The 7952-nt window shown below is 33.6% G+C and overlaps 1 pseudogene; it reads right to left on the bottom strand.

Moving 5' to 3' along the window:
* The window catches only part of LOC149539359 (putative inactive receptor kinase At5g10020), a 25293-nt pseudogene extending 21467 nt beyond the window's left edge, over nt 1–3826 (bottom strand).
* Between the last annotated feature and the right edge of the window lie 4126 nt (nt 3827–7952).

Genomic DNA, 7952 nt, shown 5'->3' on the forward strand with positions numbered 1-7952 from the left:
ATGAGCTTCCATAGAAAAGATTTAAGTCTCCTTCAACTCATCTCTTTTAGAAACCAATTGGTGATCTTTCTCATTCCATCTAATTTCATTGAATGGTTTCATAGTGGAATATTTAAATGTGATAATTGATAAAGCATTATGAATTCTAGGTTTTTTCCTTGAATTTAATCAACTCAATTACATAATAATAAGTGTTAACTTTTGTTATAAACAACCTCTAAGTAGGAGTAATAAGTCTTAATGACTTCTAAATATTTTCTCTATATAGAGCCTTCTAATCTTTAGATGCTTCAACATCTTCATAGTGTTGTTCTAGAGGACAATTTTATGCCCTATGAAAAGGCCTACATTAAGCATGTGCATTACTACTTCACTGAGTGCAGCCAACTAGGGAAAATTGGGGGAGGAATTGGGTGCAACTATGGCATGAAGAAGACTACTTATCCTCACATCTTTATAGTTAATTTTGGCATCATCTTTGTAGTTTCTGAAGCTCCAAGTTTACCAAGTAAGTAGAAGGATGTTCTAACTCTAAAGCTTTGCCAATGAACATTTGATTTAAATAATTAAATAGTATTAAGTTCAAATCATTTTCTTATTTTTAAAAATTCAAATCTTTATATGACAACTAAATTGTGGAAAAAAAATCATATTTTCCTTCGTAAAGTTGTAGTTTAAGCATCAAGATTGCGAACCATCTGAGGAAAACCTATAGTATTCGACCACATTTATTAGATCTTTTTGTGGATGAGAAATGATCTAAAAGTTTAGGAACAAGGGAATTTGTGCCTCCATTTAATGGAAACACATACTACAATATTCCCTCAATCGACCCTTGTGTTGCTCACAACATCACATCGAGAAGCTTCGACAAATATGCAATGCTTAATTCACCTTTATCTAAAAATATCTCGTTGTGATTGTAATTTTTTTACAAAATAAATTAATTGACATATATAAACATAAAGTCACTTTCAACTTAATACAATTTGTTACCTAATTTCTATATTTTGAATTCAATTACGATTACTAAATTATTGAACAATTTGATTATTAATGAGTAATTTTATAATAATATTATAATATAGATTTTGTTTAGATAAAAAATAAATCTAATATTTTTGATCAAGTTTAAAATACAATTTAATATACTAGATAAATCATATTTGTTTACATAGATTAAAAATATATTTTGTAATTAATAAGATTTTTTTTTAACATATTTATTATAGTAATAGTTAATGTAGGCTAGGAGCATTTTACAAAAAAAGAATATTTCTTGCTTTAATGGTTATTATAACTAATAATATATAGTAGAAGGATTTGGTAAAAAATTATGTCTATTTTTTTTTTAGAGGTAGGAAAAGTAGAATTTGTGGAGAACTAGTTCTACTATGATTTATGAATTTTCTTTTTTACTATCTTTAGGTATTCTTAAGAAAATCTAATTATGTTGAATATTTTTTGTTTGGAAAATATTTTCTAGCATTTTTCTAACAAATTATTTCATTGCTTTATTAGCCTCAATCCTACCCAATTTATGCAATGAAGAGGCTAGTCATGTTTAAGTATTTTTTAAAAAAATCTTTAACATTATTTTAAAAATAAGTATTCTTATAGACTAAAAATATATCAATTTATATATATTTGAAAATATATGATATCATTGTACCTTTTATTTATTGTATAAATGATTATGATATGATTGTAATAGGACAATCATTTTATTAGTCCCTGCCTTACAAGGTAGGGTACTAATGTTTTTGGTAGAGGCACATTATTATTAATTTAGCTTAAGGCAAGGTTTATTTTTCTAAGGTTTAAGTAAGAAATATTAAAAATTAAAATTTGTGATCATATTTCTAATTTCTTATTGGTCATGTGGGATTTTTGTAGGGGTAATTTTATTTTTTAATTGTGAAAAATAGACAAGAAATTCGATGTAGATAAGATCACATTAATTGTGAGAATAGATCATATTAATTGTGATAATGATTGTTTTTAGAAGGTATAGGTCAAAGTCATTTATCAAGCTAAGTGCCACTAATTGCGACTGTCAGATTCTGCTGAAACTACAGGATTTTCCAATTTTTGCACTTAGCTTGAGCAATTCTTCAGATGCCCATCTCCTCAAAACCTGACCAATAGCAAAGATTTCTTCCTAAAATTTCAAATGCCTTTACCTTCTCTGTCCTTGGCTTTAACCCAACATGCTCTTCCAGGGCCAGATTTGTAGCACATCAAGGGACAAGCATTCGATGGAAAAATTGCTAAGGTTTTCACCTTCAGCTTCAAGTCCCGTGCCCAAACCTTGAAGCTAAGAGCTATTGTATCATTGGATCAAGATTTATTTCTAATAGAGATATTGGCCCTGCTTGTAATGTGGATGTAATCTAGAATATCTGGATGAACCACTATAATTTTAGTGTCTCTGTTTCTGTTCTTTTTTCCTCTGGTCTTTTTATTGTTATGTTCTATTTCTGTTGTTAATTAGTTTTTGGGTCTACAACTTACTTTCAACAATTGGTATCAGAGCTTGGTTAAGCTCGTTTGATTTTTTTTGGAAATCGGTGAGGTTTTTTTTTTTTTTTGCAGGCACCATGGATGAAGCAGAAAAATGGAAAAGTGAAAAGTTTTCTAGGAAAAACTTTGGGCTATGGAAAGTGCAGATAGAGTCTTTTCTCATCAAGCAAGATTTACAACCTGCGTTGCTTGGTAAGACAAAGGGAAAAGGATCATTGTCAGACGAAGACTGAGAAAATTTGGATTTAAAAGCAAGGGCAACAATTTTCTTGGCACTCTCAAGTAACGTGTTGTTTAAAGTTTCACTTGAGAAGACAACTAAAGAGTTACTTGAGAAATTATCTTCATTGTATGAGATACCTTCTGCTTTGAATAAAGTTTTTATAATGAAGAAGCTATATAATCTGAAAACAAAAGAAGGGGGAGTAATTTTGAATCATCTAAATGAGTTTAATACATTGGCCAGTCAACTCATTTCAGTTGGTATACCATTAGATGATGAAATCAAAGCTATTCTTTTACTATGTTCACTTCCAAACAACTGGGAAGGTGTAGTAATGGCTGTGAGCACTTCAGTTGCAGCCAAGACCAAATTGAAATTCGATGAAGTTGCAGCCACACTTCTTAGTGAAGACATGTAGAGGAAGCATCAAGAACCCTCTTCTGGTGATGCTCTTACAGTTGTGAGCACGAGCAATAGAGGTAGAAGTTGAGAGAGAGGAAGAAATAATAATAATAATAGTAACACAAGAGGAAGATCGAGTCATCACTCCAAATCGAGAGGAAGAAATGGGTCTTGCTGGTTTTATGGAAAACCAAGGCACTCAAAGAAGTAGTGTTGGCATTACAAGAAGGCTCAAAATAAAGTCATAAATGATGGAGTTAATGCTACAACTGATGAAGCTTTGGTACTTGCAGCTAGTGACACAAATTCAAATTTGTGGGTCCTTGATTCCGGTGCCTCATTTCATGCAACTCCATGTCGCAATGTTTTCATGAATTACCAAGAAGTTATGTTTGGTAAAGTGTTTCTTGGGTATAATAAAGAATGTGACATAGTGGGAAAAGGGGACATTTTATTGTCATTGAAAAATGGGAGCAAATGGATTTTAAAAGATGTTAGGCATGTACCTACACTTAAGCATAATCTGATTTCTATTAGTCAATTATATACACAAGGTTGCAATGTTAGTTTTGATTTAGCTTCATGGAAAGTGTCAAAAGGTCAATTACTTTTAGCAAAAGGGTAGAAAACTGGAAGTTTGTACACATTACAGTGTCTTGGTGAAGTGGGAGCAGCCATGGCAGTTGCGGATTGTAATGCTGAACTTTGGCATAAGAGGCTCGGTCATATGAACAAAACAAGTCTTGAAGTTATGCTTCATAAAGACCAACTTCTGGGTCTAAAATTGGTTGATTTATAGTTATGTGAGCATTGCCTTTATGGCAAACAAAAGCACACCAGCGTTATAAGGACAAGTCATGAGAAGAAATCTTCTCAATTAGAACTTGTGCATTATGATGTTTTTGGTCCTACGGAGGTAACATCTCTTGGTGGTGCTAAATATTTTGTCACATTTCTTAATGATTTCACTCGAAAAGTTTGGATTTATATGCTGAATAACAAATCTAAAGTTTTTTCAAAATTTAAAGTTTTTAAGGCTATGATGGAAAATCATATTGGAAGAAAAATAAAATGCTTATTAATAGACAATGGTGGTGAGTTTTTTTCTATGGAGTTTGACAATTTTTGTGTAGATAATGGTATTCAGAGGATTAAAATAGTCCCGTATACACCTCAAGAAAATGGTGCAGCTGAGATGTTGAATCGAACTATTTTAGAAAGAGCTCAATGCATGTTATCAAATGCTGGTTTGGGGAAAGAATTCTGGGTAGAGGCCTGTAATACAACGGTCTATTTTAAAAAAAAAGCTCCTTTATCACATTTAGATTTTGACATTCCAGAAGAACGGTATCCTGGTAAGAGGATTTCCTATTGTCATTTACGAGTTTTTGGGTGTGATGTGTATGTTCATGTTCCAAAAGAACAGCGAACGAAATTGGATTTTAAATCTAAACATTGTATATTTTTGGGGTATGGTGAAGATCAATTTGGTTACCAGTTATGGGATTCAATCACTCAGAAAGTAATACGAAGCAGGGATGTTGTATTTAGTGATAAAGCATTCTCAGGTTTGAGTAATCAGAGGTCTAATTCTGATGATTTTATTAACTTTGATTTATCATATAATGGCAATACTTTTCTACGTTCTCCTCATGTTACTTTCCATCCCTCCACTATTGGTATGCCTTCAGGAAATGTAAGTTAATCTCTTACTACTCCATTGCCATGTTCCCTATTTCAACAAACTCCTCCCCTCACCTGTCGGTTCCCCACACCATGCCATTAGTCGTTACCCATGTTGTTGCGAAGGATGTAGACCCTGCGGTTTATATACAGTCACCCTGACCACGTGCGCTACACACTACTTCTCCTCACTCGCTGGTAGAGTCACCTCTGCATCCCCAATCTAGTGTCGAAGTCATTTTAAATCCCCTGCCAAATATGCTGCCTGACCAGCCTCCTATGCCAACTATGACGTCTACTACCCTACTGTTACAAATTACTGCAAACACAGAGGCTGAAAAACAAAAATTTTCAAATATAGAGGCTGCAAATCCAGAGGTTCCCACATCGTACAATATTAATTTAAGGTGGTCTACAAGAGAGAAGAAACGTCCCAGGAAACTTGATGACTATGAGCTATTATTTTCTCTCTGTTTTGATCAGGCAGAGCCCCAAACTTATAAACAAGCATGTTCTGATATTAATTCAGTGTTCTGGATGGATGCAATGCGAGATGAAATTGAATCTTTAAACTCAAACCAAACTTGGGATTTGGTTCCACTTCCAGCAAATCATAAAGCATTGAAAAATAAGTGGGTCTATCGCATCAAAGAGGAAGACGGAGGTCAAAAAAGATATAGGGCAAGATTAGTAGTGAAGGGATTTGCTCAGAAATAGGGTGTGGATTTCAATGAAATTTTTTCTCCAGTGGTGAAAATCAAAATAATTCGTTTGGTACTTGGCATTGCCGCAGCATGGGACCTCGAGCTTAAGCAACTTGATATCAAAACAACATTTCTACATGGGGATATTGATGAAGAATTATATATGGAACAACCAGAAGGCTTCATCAAACAGGGGCGGGAACATTTAGTTTGCAAATTAAAGAGGAGTCTTTATGGGCTGAAACAAGCTCCTCGTCAATGGTACTTGAAGTTTGATAATTTTATGACTCAACAAGGCTCTACCCGCTGCGAATCAGACCCATGTGTATACCACAAAAGGCTTTCGATTGGTGAGTTCGTGATCTTATTATTATATGTTGATGATATGTTGACTGCTAGTAACAGTATGAGAGTCATTCATGAGCTGAAGACACACTTGTCTCTTCATTTTGCCATGAAAGATTTAGGGGCAGTGAAGAGGATTCTTGGGATGGATATCATTCGTGATAGGCATAAAAGAGAACTCAAATTATCTCAAGAAAAATACATTCTTAAAGTTTTAGAAAAATTCAATATGTCCAATGCCAAATTAGTTGCCACTCCATTGGCTGATCATTTTAAATTATCTTCTAAGTTGTGTCCTTCTACTCCGGAAGAAAAACATACGATGGCAGGTATTCCCTATTCTTCAGCAGTTGGGAGTCTAATGTATGCCATGGTTAGCACACGTCCGGATATTGCTCATGCAGTGGGAGTTGTGAGTGGTTTTATGAGTAATCCTGGAAAAACTCATTGGCAAGCAGTTCAATGGATTTTTCGGTATTTCAGAGGCACTTCCTCTCATGTTTTATGTTTTAATAGTAAATCTCCTTACATCTGTGGATATGCTAATGCTGATATGGCTGGAGATTTAGATAAATGAAGATCAACAACAAGCTATGTGTTTAAGTTTGTCGGGGTAGCGATTAGCTGGACTTCTCGAAAGCAACCAGTTGTTGCTCTTTCCTCTACCGAGGTTGAATATATTTCTCTCACGGAGGGGGCAAAAGAGTTGATATGGTTACAACAATTGTTTGGAGAGTTGGGATTTAAACAATCCACTTTTACTCTATTTTCAGATAGTAGGAGTGCCATCTATTTGGCCCACAATTCAACCTTCCATAGTCGTTCTAAGCATATAGAAACCAGATTTCACTTCATTTGTCATGCTCTTGAAGACGGAAGATTAAAGTTAGAGAAGATTGACACAACAGTCAATCTGGCTGATATGTTCACCAAAGTTGTATCTCGAGAGAAGTTTGAATTCTATAGAGCTTCTCTCAGCATTGTGACAACATAGCCATAAGCACCAAGTGGGGGATATCTCTAAGCAGCTCGTCTTGTAGCGCTGATTGGACTTCAAGTGGGAGATAATTGTAGGGCCCATTTGCCATTGCACCAAAAGCCATGATTGTTAGTGAACATGGAACACCACATAATTAACCACTTGTGGGTAGGGGAGCATGTCACATCACCCAACACGTCCTTCTTCTCTTCCTCCTCACAATCCATTAGAGTAGCAAACGCTCCAAAGCATCCAAAATCAACAATTTGGATCTTTCTTAAAGCATCTTTCTTAAAGCTAACAATTTGGGCAAAATGCCGCTACGTTCTGGGGCTTGATGCCAAAACCCTACACCTTTCGTTTTGACTAAAGCTTCTCAATCTTCGCCATTAAAGACCTCCACGTATTGCATTGCTCATTCAAATTCACTCTCACCTCCCCCACACAGGTCAAATTTGACGACGTTAGCTCCTCGGCTTGGTACTCAAAATTCTTCTTGCTCAAGATAAAAGAACATAGGACTCGAATGCTCTCTCGCATTGTTCTGCCCATCCCAGAGAATTGACTTTGGCATTAAGTAGAAATAATAAAATATGAGTATTATCTTTATATAAAAATGAGGCACAATGCATTTTATTTAACAATTCAAATCATTATTTTTTGATAAGTTCTAAAATATGTCAAGTATGCATGAAACATTACAACTAAATGGTTTTTTTGGCATAGGCAATTATAGATTCACTATTAATTGTATCATTCCAAAAGATTAAATTTTGTAGATCATATTTTTAATATTTATATTAATTATAATATAATTATTAAATATAAATTATGATAAAAAATATAAATTAAAAGATATTCTTTTATTAAGTTATTATAAGCATAAGACTTATTTGATACTATGCTTTTTTATTTTTGTTAAGGAAAAAAATCTATATTCATATATATTTTATTTTAATTTTTATAATTACTAGTCATAATGCAAATTCATATATTTGATGTATATAATAAATAATAATCTTTATATACTTTTAATAACATATTTTTTTTTCCATAATTCAATATTTCTACTAAAAAAGACCATGTCAAACTT

This window comes from Cupressus sempervirens, chromosome 9 (genome assembly GCF_028749045.1).
Source record: "Cupressus sempervirens isolate cs-2001-9-10 chromosome 9, ASM2874904v1, whole genome shotgun sequence".
Taxonomy (NCBI): domain Eukaryota; kingdom Viridiplantae; phylum Streptophyta; class Pinopsida; order Cupressales; family Cupressaceae; genus Cupressus; species Cupressus sempervirens.